The sequence below is a fragment of the Delphinus delphis genome, chromosome 4 (assembly GCF_949987515.2).
Source record: "Delphinus delphis chromosome 4, mDelDel1.2, whole genome shotgun sequence".
NCBI classification, from domain to species: Eukaryota; Metazoa; Chordata; class Mammalia; order Artiodactyla; family Delphinidae; genus Delphinus; species Delphinus delphis.
Window position 1 is genome coordinate 114,647,733 of NC_082686.1, and position 17,574 is coordinate 114,665,306.

Genomic DNA, 17,574 nt, shown 5'->3' on the forward strand with positions numbered 1-17,574 from the left:
TTATCATAAATGGGTGTTGAATTTTGTTGAAAGTTTTTTCTGCATCTATTGAGATGATCATATGGTTTTTCTCCTTCAGTTTGTTAATATGGTGTATCACGTTGATTGATTTGCATATATTGAAGAATCCTTGCATTCCTGGAATAAACCCCACTTGATCATGGTGTATGAGCCTTTTAATGTGCTGTTGGATTCTGTTTGCTAGTATTTTGTTGAGGAGTTTTGCATCTATGTTCATCAGTGATATTGGCCTGTAGTTTTATTTCTTTGTGACATCTTTCTCTGGTTTTGGTATCAGGGTGATGGTGGCCTTTTAGAATGAGTTTGAGAGTGTTCCTCCCTCTGCTATATTTTTGAAGAGTTTGAGAAGGATAGGTGTTAGCTCTTCTCTAAATGTTTGATAGAATTCACCTGTGAAGCCATCTGGTCCTGGGCTTTTGTTTGTTGGAAGATTTTTAATCACCATTTCAATTTCAGTGCTTGTGAGTGGTCTGTTCATATTTTCTATTTCTTCCTGATTCAGTCTCGGCAGGTTGTGCATTTCTAAGAATTTGTCCATTTCTTCCAGGTTTTCCATTTTATTAGCATAGAGTTGCTTGTAGTAATCTCTCATGATCCTTTGTATTTCTGCAGTGTCAGATGTTACTTCTCCTTTTTCATTTCTAATTCTATTGATATGAGTCTTCTCCCTTTTTTTCTTGATGAGTCCAGCTAATGGTTTATCAATTTTGTTTATCTTCTCAAAGAACCAGCTTTTAGTTTTATTGATCTTTGCTATCCTTTCCTTCATTTCTTTTTCATTTATTTCTGATCTGATCTTTATGATTTCTTTCCTTCTTCTAACTTTGGGCTTTTTTTGTTCTTCTTTCTCTAATTGCTTTAGGTGCAAAGTTAGGTTGTTTATTTGAGATGCTTCCTGTTTCTTAAGGTAGGATTGTATTGCTATAAACTTCCCCCTTAGAACTGCTTTTGCTGCATCCCATAGGTTTTGGGTCGTCGTGTCTCCCTTGTCATTTGTTTCTAGGTATTTTTTGATTTCCTCTTTGATTTCTTCAGTGATCACTTCGTTATTAAGTAGTGTATTGTTTAGCCTCCATGTGTTTGTATTTTTTACAGATCTTTTCCTGTAATTGATATCTAGTCTCATGGCGTTGTGGTCAGAAAAGATACTTGATATGATTTCAATTTTCTTAAATTTACCAAGGCTTGATTTGTGACCCAAGATATGATCTATCCTGGAGAATGTTCCATGAGCACTTGAGAAAAATGTGTATTCTGTTGTTTTTTGATGGAATTTCCTATAAATATCAATTAAGTCCATCTTGTTTAATGTATCATTTAAAGCTTGTGTTTCCTTATTTATTTTCATTTTGGATAATCTGTCCATTGGTGAAAGTGGGGTGTTAAAGTCCCCTACTATGAATGTATTACTGTCGATTTCCCCTTTTATGGCTGTTAGTATTTGCCTTATGTGTTGAGGTGCTCCTATGTTGGGTGCATAAATATTTACAATTGTTATATCTTCTTCTTGGATCGATCCCTTGATCATTATGTAGTGTCTTTCCTTGTCTCTTGTAATAGTGTTTATTTTAAAGTCTATTTTGTCTGATATGAGAATTGCTACTCCAGCTTTCTTTGGATTTTTTTGTTTTTTTAGATTCCACATATAAGTGAGATCATACTGCATTTGTCTTTCTGACATTTTCATAATGCCTTTAAGATCCATCTATGTTGCCACAAATAGTAGTATTTCCTTGTTTTTATGACTGAATTATATACATATATCATATATATTATAATATTTATATAATTATTTTTATATATTTATATATTCATATATATATATATATACCACAACTTCTTTATCCATTCACCCATCAATAGACACTTAGGTTGTTTCCATATTTTGGCTATTTTAAATAATGTTACAGTGAACATAGGGGTGTAGGTATCTTTTTGAGTTAGTGTTTTTGTTTTCTTTAGATATATTCCAAGAGGTGAATGCTGGATCATATGATAACTTTATTTTTAATTTTTTGAGGATCCTCCATAGTGACAAATTTACAATCCCACCAACAGTTAACAAGGGTTCCCTTTCCTCCACATCCATGATAGCATTTTTTAAATCTTTTGTCTCTTTGTTGATGGCCAAGAGAAAAAAATTCTGAATATAAAATATTCTAAATATAAAAATTCTACATAAAATAATCATTATTTACAGATATATATCTCTTTTTACCTAAAAAATTAAAGAATCTGCAGTAAAGTTATTATAAATAATAAGAAAATTGAGTGAAATAGCTGGGCAGAAAATTATTATCCAGAAAACAAAAGTCATGATACGTATAAACTACAACCACTTAGAAGATCTTGAGGTAAAAGGACCCTACTTTATAATAACATTAAAAAAAGAAAAAAGTACATAGGAATAAAAATGGAAAATGTGCAAGATCAAAACAAGGAAAAACATTAAGTGCTACTGAGGGACACAAAAAAGACTTCAATAGAAAAGTATACCACATTTTTGGTTAAAAAGAATCAAAAATTATAAAATCACTTCACTGAAAGTTAATCTTGAAGGTAATTGGTCGAAACATCAATAAAATTTTTTTCTGGAGTAAATAAACTGCCTGTAAAGTTCATATGAATAAATAAATAAGAATTGACCTCCTCCCAAAAACCTGAGGAAATGTTACCATCACAATAAACCAGTCAGATGTATTATAATTACAATTATTAAAACATACTGGTGCATATAGAAAGAGACTCAAATACACATAGAAATTTAGTATTTGGTAAACACAGTATTGCCAACTATTGAGAGAAAAATGGATTATTCAATGAATGGTATTAGAACAATTGGGAAACCCTATGGAAAATTTAGTTGGGTTTCTACCTCATGCTTTTTACCAAAATTAATTCCAGATGAATTAAATCTTAAGCATGAGAATGAAACTATAAAAATATAGAATGAAAATATGGGAGAATCAGTCAATAACCTAAACTTATGCACTGTGGTGTGGAAGACCCTTTCAAACTTAACATAAAGTTTTATCCACAAAATAAAACATTGATAAATCCAACCACATGCAAATCAAAAATCTCTATAAGGATAAAACAAAAGCAAAAGACAAATGATAAACTGGGAAAATATCTCAAGTCAACTTACTGAAAAAAAGAAATTCGTTAATACATGAAGGACTCCTACAATTCAATAGGAAAGAGAAGAGCAGTGAAATTTAGAAAAAAATGTGCAAATGATATAAACAGTTCACAGAGAGGGTGGTACAAATGGCCCTTGAATGTGTGAAAAGAGGCACAATCTCACTCGTGACAAGGGAAATCCAAATTACTATTATTTCCTTATCTGGTTGGTAGAGATTTAAAAGTTTAACAGCCCATTGTGCTAATGAGTCTCTAGTGGGAGTATAGTTATGCTTCTTGTGAGAGTAAAAATTGATTCAACTCATATGGAGGACAATTTGATAACACTGATTAATAATACAAATTAATTGACCCAGCAATTCTAGTTCTGGAGATTTATTTACCAGATATCCTGCAAATATACATCCACAGAATATGGCAAACACTAGGTAATCAATGCAATGTTGTTTAAATAGCAAAAGATGAGAAATAATCCAGACATTCATGAATAGGGATCTAGTTAAATAAATTAGGGTATATCACATACAATGAAATACTATGCAGCCACTTAAAAAATAAGGCAGATCTATATATATATATGTATATATGCTTGTATAGGCATCCCCAAACTACAAAGACACACAAAAAATTAGATTACTAGTAGTTGCCTCTGAGGTAGCAAATTGGGTGTCTAGGGTTCAGGATTAGGAAGGAGATTGACTCTTCTTAGAATACCCTCCTGTACCTTTAGAATTTTTAATTATTTGTATTATATTACCTACTCTAAAAATATTAAATACAATAATTTAAAAAATACATTGGGGGGATTGGAAATAGAGACACAGCATGATGTACTCCCCCCCAACACACACACACACACACACACACACACACACACACACATATTTAAGGATAGCCCTATTACCCATAAAAACCTAGTTCATAACAATGACAGAATATCTCAGAACATTGTAAGGTGCCTTCTGAATCATCTAAGAAAGGTGGTAATTAGTGGAAGCATAATTGAATATATTTGTAAATAAATTTTTAACCAACATGTAATATACATGCAGAGAAGTACCAAAAGCCTAAGTGTGAGCTTGATGAGTTTTGCAAATGAATACGCCTGAGTCACTAGCACCCAGGTCAAGGAAGAGAGCATTACCAGTACCCCAAAAGCCCCCCTTGAACTCCCTTTCTGTCACTAACCAACCCTCCCCAAGGGTAACCACCATCCTGACTTCTAAGATTGCAGATTAGTTTTGACTGTTTTGAATTACATATAAATGGAATCTTTATAAATGGTGGATCTTTGTTTTTGTTTTGTTTTGTTGGTATCTGGTTTCTTTTGCTTAACATTATGCTTGTGAGATTCATCCACGTTGTTGCATATTGTACTATCATCCGTGTGTATGTTCCATTGTGTGACTGTACCACTCATCCATGTTGATGTGCATTCAGATTGTTTGTAGCTTTTGGCTGTAATAAATAGTACTGCTCTGAATGTTCTAATAAACCTCTGGGTGAAGATACATGGATGTTTCTGTTGGGTTCATATCTAGAAATCAAAGTTCACATAGGGTATGTGAATATTTTTAATAGATATTACTAAACAGCTTTCTAAAATGGCTGTACTATATCCTCACCCTCACTTTGTTTGATCAATCACATATCTTAGCCATTCTGATGGGTGAGTACAAAGCTATCTCATTGTAGTTTTTAATTTGTATTTCTTTGAGGGTTAATGAATTGAGTATCTTTTTCATGAAGTATCTGTTCAGGGTTTTTGTCCACTTTTACAGTGGGTTGTCTGAACTTTTATTGTTCATTTGTAGGAGTTTGTTTTACATTCTGTATACAAGCCCTCTGTCAAGTATGTGTAGTGCTCATACCTTCTCCAATTCTGTGTCTTCCTCTTTCACTTATTTTAATTAGTATCTTTTAATATACAGTTCACTATACTTTAATGAATTGAAATGATTTGAAAAATGATAATTTATGAATAATTACATGCACAGTGACTGTCCTGAAAAAAATGAATTTCTGAGTATAACACTCAGGAATTTTGTAGGAATATAGTTTACATAACTTTCTTTCTATGTATATGTACATAGATTTGTTTTCATTGTTATTATTCTCTCTGTAAATCAAAATTAAAAGCCTCTCTTTGTAAGTTAGACTTAAAAAAAGGAAAAAAGAAAAAAACTCAATTTTTCTAAACAATTCCACCATAATTTATTTATTTAAACCACTTTATTGGGGTATACTTGTCATACAAAGAGCTGTACTTATTTAATGTATGCAATTTGATGAGTTTTGAGATAAGTATACATCCATAAAACCATCACTACCATCTATGCCATAAATATATCCACTACCTCTAAGAGTTTCCATCTCCCCTCTTTATAATTATTATTTTTGTGTGTGTTTTAAGAACACTTAACACAAGATCACCCTCTTAGCACATTTTTCAAAAGTTTAATACAGTATTGTTAACTATTGGCTCTATGATGTACAGTAGATATCTAAAACTTATTCATATTGTACAACTGAAATTTTGTACCCTTTAACTAATACCCTCTGTTTCCCCTCAACCACATTTATTGACTACCTACTACTTGCAAGGCGCAAACAAAGTCTCTGTTGTGGAGATTATATCCTAGTTGGGGGAAACAAAATACAAACATAAATAATTAGACAAAAATAATGTTAGATGATGGAAGCCACTGTCAAGAGAATAAGAAGATAAGCCACAGACTGGAAGACAATCTTTGCAAAAGACATATCTGATAAAGGACCGTTATCCAAAATATACAAAGAACTCTTACAACTTAACAATAATAAAATGAACAACCTGATGAAAAAATAGGCAACATATTTGAACAGACACATCACCAAAGGAGATATACCTTGGCAAATACAGATGGCAAATAAGCATATGAAAAGATATTCAACATCATACTTCATTAAGGAAGCAAATTCATCAATGAAATGCCTCTACACACCTTTTAGAATAGCAAAACTCCAAAACACTGACAACATCAAATGTTGGTGAGGATGTGGAGCAACAGGAACTCTCATCCATTGCTGATGGGAATTCAAAATGGTATGCCACTTTGGAAGATAGTTTGTTGGTTTCTTGCAAAACTAAAGATATGCTTACCATATGACTTAAAAATCATGCCCTTTGGTATTTACCCAAATGAACTGAAAACTTATATCCACACAAAACTGTGCACACAAATGTTTATAGCAGCTGTATTTATAATGACCAAAATTTGGAAGCAACCAAAATGTCCTTCAATAGGTGAATGGATAAATAAACTGTGGTACATCCAGGCAAAGGAATATTATTCAGTGCTAAAAAGAAATGAACTATCAAGCCTTCCAAAAGGGCATTGAAGAACATTAAGTGCATATTGCTAAATGAAAGAAGCCAATATTAAAAGGCTACATACTGTATGAGTCCAACCCTATAACATTCTGGAAAGGGCAGAACTTGGGAGACAATAAAAAGATCAGTGGTTGTCAGGAGTTTTGGAGGAGGTAGAGATGAATGGGTGGAGCACACAGGAATTTTAGGGCAGTGAAACTATTCTGTATGATAATACAATGGTGGATACATGACATTATACATTTATCAAAACCTATAGAATGTACAACACCAAGAGTGAACTGTAAGGTAAACTATAGAGTTTGGTTGATAATGATGTGGCAGTACTGCTTCACTGACTATAACAAATGTACCACTCTGGTGTGGGCTGTTCATGGTGGGAGAGGCTGTATGTATGGAGGGATATTCAGGAACCCCCTTTTTTTCCTGCTCAATTTTGCAATGAACCAAAAACTACTATAAAAAATAAGTTCTATATCAAAAAACTCTAGGTGATGACAGTATAAAGAGACAATCAGGGTGATGAGATAGGGTGCTGATGGAGTGGGTGGGCTACTTGAGAGAGTGAGGTCATGAGGAAGTGACGTCTGGTCTGAGATCAGAATGACAAGGAGTGGGCCACCTAGAAATGAGGGTAACAGTGGTTCTGGCCGAGGGAAGAGTTGCAGCAGAAACCTTGAGTCAGGAATAAACTTTTATCCAGAGAACAGAAGACTTGAATGTCCAGAACAAGATGAAAGTAGTGGAGAAAGGATGGAAAATGAGACTGGGTAGGCAACAGGCATCAGGTCATATAGAGCCTTATGGGGCAGGGTAAAGGTACTAATTTTATTTTAAAAGTAATTTTGGAGGTGGAGGGTAAAGGGGAGGGGCAAGAATGGATAGATGCTCACCTTTTCCAGTAGCTTTTCCTTCTACTTCTTTTCTAAGCACAAATTCTGGCAAATCCCAGGTTGATCCCAACTTAGCTTATTGTTTTCTCTTTTAAAAAAATTTAAAAACTGAAACTCTACTCCTTCTATTTCAGGAATCCTGGACCCTTTGTTCAAACTCTTCCTTTGGTCATCTGCCTACAGTCTTCTCCCTGAAGTTGACTCTCAAGAGAAACTGGAGAAGGAAAGGATTATTTGTGCTATTCATCCCATTACAACAACTCACCTTTGCACACTTCTTGAGAATTCCCAACAGTTTTGCATTCACTACTTTATTTTTTTTTTTTTAGGGTCACTGATGAGGTATATATTGAATTAGCCAAATCTCCATCCAGTTTTCTAATTATTCTCACAAATAATTCTATGTACCACATTTAATATATGTAATATGCATATATAAACACTCTTTACTGCTGAACATTTATTTGAGCTCTAACTTCTTCTATTCTCAAAATTATCACTATATTACTGCGCACTTGCCTTTTTTTGAACATCTTTATTGGAGTATAATTAAAAATTACACATGTTCGACAAGAAAATTTGGAAAACACAAAAAAAGTGTAAAGACAAAAGTGGAAATAATTCGTGAATATCATCAATCAGAGATAACCCATTTTCCATTCTTTTCCTTAGCATATTAGATGGGTTATTTTCCTACAACATACTAGGAATTTTATTTTGTAAAATCAAGATTATTTTTTATACCCTACTTCATAGGCTGTTTTTCACTTAAAATAACTTACATATCATACATCTCTGGTAATTCTCAAAGAGGCTTAGAGTGACTGGAATTATCATCTTTGTTTCATTGAGGAGGAAACTGATATCCTCAAAATGTGAAGATTCCCTGAGGTCTCAGGGGAGGGGTGTGATTGTAATTTTGATGTTCTAACTATGAGTCTAAAACTCCAGCCATTACATCACAATGACAACATACTTCCACCACAAAACTCCCATTTATTGCTGATTCTCTACCCTTTTCCTATGTAAATTCCACCATGTCCTTCCTTCGCCCCTAACTCTCTAATGGCTCTCCATCTCATTCAAAGTAAAAGCCAACAAGCCTGGGCTTCCCTGGTGGTGCAGTGGTTGACAGTCTGCCTGCTAATGCAGGGAACACGGGTTCGAGCCCTGGTCTGGGAAGATTCCACATGCCGCGGAGCAACTAGGCCCGTGAGCCACAACTACTGAGCCTGCGCGTCTGGAGCCTGTGCTCCGCAACAGGAGAGGCCGTGACAGTGAGAGGCCCGCGCACCGCGCTGAAGAGTGGCCCCCAGTCTCCACAGCTGGAGAAAGCCCACGCGCAGAAACAAGGACCCAACACAGCCAAAAATAAATAAATAAAAATTTAAAAAGCCAACAAGCCTACAATCTGGCCCCTGCTGCCCCTCTGACTCATCTCTCACATCTCCCCCACCTCTAATCCACCCTGCCATAGCTGCCTTGCTACTATGATGGCAGCTCAGGGTTTTATACTTGCTGTTTCCTTTATCCAGATGCTTTTCCTCCATATATCCACTTGGCTCTCTCCTTCACTTTCTTCAGGTCTCTGCTCAGGTGTCACACTGTCAATGAAGCCTACCCTGACCATCCCATAGAGTGAACCTTACTCTGAAACCACCTGGCACTCTGCATCTGCGTTACCCTGCTTTGATTTCTCCTTGGTATTTATCATTACATGAGATGCTACATAGTTACTTTCTTTCTAATATCTCTTGCCTTCACACCCTTCCTCCAAAGCCCCTATGGCAGAAACTTGTTTTGTTTATTAAAATGAACTATAACAGTGCCTGGAATGCATGAGGCCCTCAATACATTTTTTGTTGATGGATGGGTATAGACTAGATGACCTGCTCAATGATTTATACACATTCTCTCTCTCTCTCAGTCCTTGTATGAGATATGGTATTTCGAAGTTCAAATATACATATTTGTGATAACAATTAAATAGATTTTATTATCAAGGAGTTATGTCAAGTTTAATATTTAAGAACTGAAAATTAAAAGTCACCTTTGGGAACCCTTCCACACTGTTGGTGGGAATGTAAATTCGTGTAGCCACTATGGAAAACAGTATGGAGCTTCCTCAAACAACTAAAAACAGAACTACGATATGACCCAGCAATCCCACTCCTGGGAAAATATCTGGACAAAATTTTAATTCAAAAATATACAAAAATATACATGCACCCGTATGTTCATAGCAGCACTATTAACAATAGTCAAGACAATATTTAGGAAAACAACCTAAATGTCCATCAACAGATGAATGGATAAAGAAGATGTGGTATATATTTATTGTGTATATATCTGTGTATGTATACAATGGAATACTACTCAGCCATAAAAAAGAATGAAATAATGCCATTTGCAGTAACATGGATGGACCTAGAGATTATCATATTCAGTGAAGTAAGTCAGAATGAGAAAGACAAATGCCATATGATATCATTTATATGTGAAATCTAAAATATGACACAAATGAACTTATCTATGAAATAGAAATAGACTCACAGCCATAGAGAACAGACTTGTGGTTGCCAAGTAGGGGGATAGGGGACGAATGGATTGGGAGTTTGGGATTAGCAGATGCAAACCATTATATACAGAATATATAAACCACAAGGTCCTTCTGTATAGCACAGGGAACTATATTCATAAACCATAATGGAAAATGATATGAAAAAGAATTTATGTGTGTGTGTGTGTGTATGAATCACCTTGCTGTACAGCAGAAATTAACACAACATTGTAAATCAACTTTACAGCAATAAAATAAATTTTAAAAATAAATAAATAAATGTCACCTTTAACTCTAAGGGTCCAAAAAAATCACTTTAACTCCTTGTCTGCACTTTGTCTGCTTGTATCGCCATGAAATATCTGCAAAGATGGTTGTTCTAGCACTGTACATAATACAGTGCACACTATTTTACCAAATAAATCAAAAAGAAATGCAACATCCTCGTTCAAGCACTCATTGATTATCTTTAAAATGTGATGATCTACTTAAGTCAACCTCCAGAGAGACAATCACCAAAGGATAAGGTGCTTGTCTAAATTCATCATTTTCAAATAAGTTATGTGAGGATGCTTATGTGTGAGTGTTAGTGTAAAAAAGTCAGCAAGTATGAGCCTTAAAATCTTTCTCCATGTCTATGAGTAGATAGGGAGAACAAAGCTTCAGTTATACCCACTGAACAGAAATGTTACTTTGGATAACTCTAAGTTGTCTAATGAGCATTTACTAGACATCTCTTCTCCGTGCATGGCCCAAACTTCTTTCCTGAGCTCTCAGAATTGACAATCTAGTGGGAAAAGAAAGTGTGTGCCTAAGTTGGTTGGCATATGATTAGGTAAAAAATAAAATGCATTATCGTCCTTCCATTTTAGCCTCAACTCTTGGTTCCAGGTTGACTTGGGCTCCTGGCTGAGTAGTCTATGACTTGAAAAGGATTAAGTTCAAACAGCACTGCCCTGCTTCTCTCCTAATCCTCTTTGGGACAACAGAGGAGACAGATGAGAGTGTATCATTTGTGCAGATGGCTTAATTTAAACAGCTCTTCATGAAGATTGACTTGGGTCAACAGCAGAACTTCGGTTTTCTCTCATCCTGTGACTAGGGCCACTCCTCATCCCACTCCAAGACATGATATGTGCTCACCATCCAAGTAAATTTACACAAAATTGATTAACACTCACTTGCATGTTATTGAACTTGATGTATGAGTTTTAAATCATACAGCTCATGGCACTTAGTCAACAAAACACTAAAATGCCTCTTTTTTTTTTAAATAATGATTTGGATGATGTCACTAAAGTTTCCTAAATTATTGAGACTACAAAACAATTTATTAAATTTAGTGAAAAAGTTACCATATTAAGTAAGATGCCTCTTTTTTCTATGCAAAACCTTCTCATGAAAGGTTAAATAACTTTCTCATTATTCTTTCAATGTCTGAGATAAATGGTCTTGGTTTGTCAGGTAGATGATATTTAACTCAGCACTCTACCAAAATTAAAAGCAGCATATAAGCAGAGGAAGAAAGACACAGAGGAAAGGGGGTTGAACAAAATAAATGGCACATTCATGTTTATTTGTGTGTGTTTAGATTACTAACCAGACTGTAAGTGATCATAAAATTACTGGATTATTCACCCTCTTCAACTATCCAACTCACAGTCTGATGGCATTAAACAATGAACTACTGGAGAGGCACAGCCCAAAACATGAATATTGACCTTTGGAAAAATTGTGAAGAGACAATGGTATATCTTCAGCTGTTGGTTGCTTCTATTACCTCCATTCTAACTTTTCCAATACCCCTTCATCCTTATAAACATTTTAATGTTTTCAAGGGTCCAGGATCCTCTCTCTCAAAGAGAGAATAAAAAAATCATGGAATACTTACCATGTCCAGGTATTGTGCAAGGCACTAGGTTTCTATAAAGAATAAGGAAGATTGATCTTGGTAGAAGAGGTACATGATATATAGCATATTTATGTGTGTTTAAAAGGCTATTGAAACACAGAGAAGGAAGTATTTATTGATATGATTCTGACAGGCTTATTTTTACTTAAACATTTTTAAAAAACATATAAGAAGGGTAGTAATTAAGCCAATGTTTGGAACCAGATTATAGAAGGTATTGAATTGTAGCTGTTCAGGAAATAGAAGATTATACTGTGAGCAAAGGGAAGACATTGAAGATTTTGGCAACAACAAGTGAAACCCAAGATTTCAGAAGAATTATCTGGAACTGATATAAAGGAGAAACTGAATTAGGAAAAAATCAGATGTAAAAACACCACATAGGAAGCTACTGTTCTCAAAACTGTCATAAAAATAAATCAAAAATCTGAATAGACCTTTAATTCTATTAAAGAAATTAATTTTATAATAAAAAACCTCATATACTCTTCTGCTTCTGATCATGATAGATTAATCAGTACAGGAGATGCCCTCTTGTAATGAAAAACTGGACAAAACGTATAAAAATCGTTTCCAACTTTGTACAACAGGTAGTACAGGACTCTGATCCCTGAAAGAAAACACAAGGGACACCCTGTAGGCACTTTCTAGATTGTGGTGCAGGGATGGGGAACATAGCAGAGCATAGTGATCACTGAGTTGAGAAGACAAAGATTGGACTTGGGAAAACCTAAGGCAGTAGGAATGTGTGAGGCAGAGTATTGGAGAGGAGAGAAATACAAAAAGAAAGAACTCCAGAAGTCCCCATAGTGGGTCCCCTTGAATGTTTTTAATACTAAACTATAATACATAAGATGAAATTCTATGAGGCTGAGAAAAACACTACCAGGAGCTGAAAGCTGAACAATTCCTAGAGCACACATAAAGCTGGGAGTTGTTCAAGTTCTGACCAGCCAAAGTGAAGAGACTTTGTTGAATGCCCAGGGCATCAGACTTCAGAAAGATCACATCTGCTTAGTTGGGCTAAACTAGTCCTGAAGTGAAGGTCTATACCCCCAAATGCTTAAATAAATCTCAAAAAGACCAAGCTGTATCACAAGTAAATCAACTGCCTGCTAAAACAAAAATCACCTTCTTTAAAGAAAGACAACAAAGTCCAGACTTCAACACAATAATACTCTTAATGTTAAGCATCTAATAGATAATTACTAGATGTGTGAAGACGCAGGGAAACACCATAAAAAGAAGGAGAAAACAATCAATAAACAGACCTTGATATAATAGAGGAAAAGACTTTGTTACAGTTATTGTAAAAATAAATATTATCAAGGATTTAAAGAGGAAAAAAGGAACACAGGGAGAAGAAAAATGGAAGGTGTTAAAAAGGACCAAAAGAAACTTTTGGAGCTGAAAAATGCAGTATCTGAAATATAAAATGAAATACATGCAATGAATAGATGATTAGACAACATCTATTGTCTAATAGATAACAATATCAGAGCACAGAACAATATCAGAATACAGAAGAAAAGATCAATGAACATAGACATAGAAACTATCCAAATTGAAGCAAGGAGAAAAAAGACAAAAAATAAAATAATAAAATAAAATAAAGTGAGCAGAGCCTCAGTGACCTGTGCAACAACATTAAGAAGTTTAACATATATGTAATTGGAATCTCATTAAAGGGAGGTGTCAGCTATATTAGGCAAACACTGAATATAAGAAAACTGGATGGCTATATTAATATCAGACAAAGTTCAAGACAAGGAACGTTTCCAGGGATAAAAGGGATCATTTCATAGTGACATCAATTCATCAAGAGGCCATAACAATCCTATCTGTGTATGCACCTAATAACAAACCTTCAAAATAATGGAAGTAAACACTGACAGAACTGAAAGGAAAATAGATAAATCCATTATTATAGTCGAAGTTTTCAACAATCCTCTTTCAATAATTGTTAGAACAAATAGAAAATCCGTAAAGATATAGAAGACTTCAACAACATCATCAACCAAATGACATACTTGACATTTATAGAACACTCCATTGAACAGTATCAGAATACATAATCTTGTAAAGTGCCAAGGAAAAATCCACCTTGATAGGCATGTCATAAAACAAGTCTCAAACATTTTGAAGGATTGAAATAAAACATAATAGGTTTTCTGACACCAAAAATTGTAACTAAATTAGAAATTGTTACTAAAATAATACTTGGAATATCATTCCCCAAATATTTGGAAAATAAGTAACTAACTTCTAAACAATCCATGTGTCAAAGAAGAAATTACAAGAAGAATTTGAAATTATTTAGAATTGAGTTGTAATGAAACACGAAATATCAAAATGTGCATGATGCTTAGAAGGAATATTATGCTTTTGAATGCTTATATTAGGATGGAAAGAAAGGTTTGAAATCAATGATATCAGCTTCTATCTTAGGAAACTACAAAAAGAAGATCAATGTAAGGTAGGAGAAGGTAAGAAATGATAAAGATTAGAGCAGAAATCAATTAAATATAAAATGACAAATATTCCAACACTAATTGGTGTACTGCAATACAATTTTGACACTAACCACTTGGAGTTAGCATCAGAATCCATAGGTTTAAGAGCCCAGTCCACAAAAGGCTGTCCTTACTTCATATTTCAGTCACATCCACACTTTCTACCAACTGACTATAGATCCAAGAAACTCCCATGATCTCCTTCAGGTTTGAAAACTCACTAGAATGACTCACAGAACTCTGGAAAGTGCTATGCTTATAATTACAACTTCATCACAAATCAGGACTAGTTAAATGAAGAGACACATAGGGCAAGGTCTGGGAGGGTCCTTAATGCAGAACTTCCATGCCCTCTCATTATCATCTTGTGCTCATCACTGTGTTCACCAACCAGGAAGCCCCAAAGAACTTTAGTGTCCAGAGTTTTTCTGGGATTTTATCATGTGGCATATTTGATTGAATATTGGCCACATAATTTAACTCAATCTCCATCCTCCCCTTCCCTCTTTGGAGGTTAGACTGGCTCAAAACCCTGAACTTTTCACATGGATAGTCTTTGTGGCATGGCCAGACCCCATCCTGAAACTATCTAGGGATCCACCATGAGTCATCTTATTAGCATAAAACAGGTATGATCAAGGGACTTATGCATAACAAAGATAATCCTACTACTTGAGAAATTCCAAGGATTTAGAGACTCTCTCTCAGGAACCAGGGACAAAGGCCAGTTAATTCTTTATTATACAATAGTAAATAATAGAGAAAAATCAATTAAGTCAAAAACTGACTTTTTAAAAGATTGATTAAAATTATCTTTAGCTAGACAGATCAAGAAAAAGGAGAAAACACAAATGATCAATATCGGAAAAAGAAGATAGGATACTATGATACATTCTACTGCTATTAAAATCATAGTAAAGGAGGAGCTTAGCTCACCTTCAGTCCTGGGCTCAGCGAAAAGCAGAGCCCTGACCTCCTCCTGGCCCAGCTGGCCTGACTGGCAACTCCAGAGCTGGGATAAGATAAACTCTTGGATGTAGCTTCTATTCAAGGGGCTTTCTGGTTTCAATGGATCACATCTCCATAGGCCACATCAAAGGTAAAGGATTTGAGGAAAGATAGTAACTCCCAGCAAGTTTTTGGCTTAAAATGGACATATCTTCAAGAAAATGAGAGCTACTGGCAGGCCCAATGATGGGTAGGAAGAATTTGGACAAGGCTTGAGATGAAATGAGGTGGAAGACACTCTCTCTTTACTGCCATCTGCCAGAACTTTCCAGGGCCAGTGCTGAATTCCTTCTGGTGATCAGTGAGCCTGGGATAACCTGCTGGCTAGAGCTGGTGACCAGCTGGTGGTTGGAGGAAATTATCTACTAAACAAACTCCCATAAAGATGTCATGCTGAATGTGCTTCCTTTCTCAAGGGGAGTTGAGTTTTAAAATAAGACAATGAAGACGGCAATGCTTTATCCAGATTGATGATCCTCTGATGCAATTTTTTCTACCTGTTTCCTCAAAATTTTAACTGGTGTTTTCTAAAACATTTGATAAACCTTTTGTCAAGTGAATTTGAGAAACCTTGGACATTACCACTCCTTCTTGAAGATTTAAAATGCACATCAGCATATTAAAGGCTCTGAAAAGTCTTGTGTTTTAAAAACAACCTGTTCAATTTAAAAAAAATAGTTTTCTTGAAGTATGGTTTACATACAAGAAAATTCACTCATTTTAAGAATGCAGCTCAATGAGTTTTGATGAATGCACACACTTAGGTAACCAACAGCACAATCAAGATATAGGACATTTCCTTCAGCCCCAAGATTTACTCATGACAACTTGTAGTCAATTTGTTTCCCTGACTCCCAACCCTTGGCAACAACTGGTTTGTTTCCTATAACTATGGTTTTGCCTTTTCTAGAAATTCACATAAATAGAATCATACAGTAAGTATTGATTTGTTTCTCTGGTTTCTTCACCATAGCATAATGTTTTCTGAGGTGTATTAGAAGTTTGTTGTTTTTTACTGCCAAGTAGTGGTCCATCGTATGGATGAATCATTGTTTGTTAATCTACCCACCAGCTGATGGACATTTGGGTTATTCCAGTTTTATGTGATTAAGAATAAAACTGCTATGGATATTTGTGTAAAAAAAATAAAAATATTATGAACAAATGTGTGCCCATAAAGTTAACAACAAATTTCCATACTGATATAAGAAGAAATGGAAAATCAAAATACCACTGTAACTGTTAAAGAGTTGAACTCATAATTTAAAACATTTTCACACAGAAAACTGCACTGTTAGATAGCTTTACTGGTGGATTGTGAACTATATACTTAAGAAAGAAATATTACTAACTCCTACAAACAGAAAATTACTACTAACTCCTACTACTAAATTATTACTAACTCCTACAAACAGAACATTTTTTTATTCAGAAAATAAAAAAGTAAGGAACATTTCTAATACATGTTATAAGGCCAGGATTACCCAACAAGGCAAAAAGGTTTGCTCTCACTGTTGTTGTACAGGTGGCCCTAAGCAGTGCAATAAGACAAGAAAACGAAATAAAAGCCCTGCAGATTGGAAAGATAGTAAAGCTTCCTTAATGTATTAACAATACTGTTTTCATCTAAAAGAATCTATTTTTTTAAAAGCTACTAAAATTAATAAGTGAATTTATCACAAGGCATATAGTCAATATATGTTAATAATCAATTATGGGTTTTATTCTGGCAAAGAAAAATTTAAAAATTAAAAACCCAATATAATTATAATATCATTAAAATATGAAATATTTAAGAATAAATTTAACAAAATATTTGTGATACCTGTATTCTGAAAACTAAAACATATTTCTGAGCAAAATTAAAGAATAGTTAAATAACTGGAGAGATATAGCATGCTCATGCATTGGGACCAAGACCTGGCCCCACCCATCAGCCTGAAAGCTCCAGTGCTGGGATGCCTCAGGCCAAACAACTAACTAGGCAGGGACACAGCCCCACCCATCAGCAGCCAGGTTGCCTAAGGACTTCCTGAGCCCACAGCCACTTCTAGACACACCCTTAAACATGTCCCTGTCCACCAGAATACCAAGACATAGTTCTACCCACCAGTGGACACGCACCAGCCCCTCCCCCCAGGAAGCCTGCA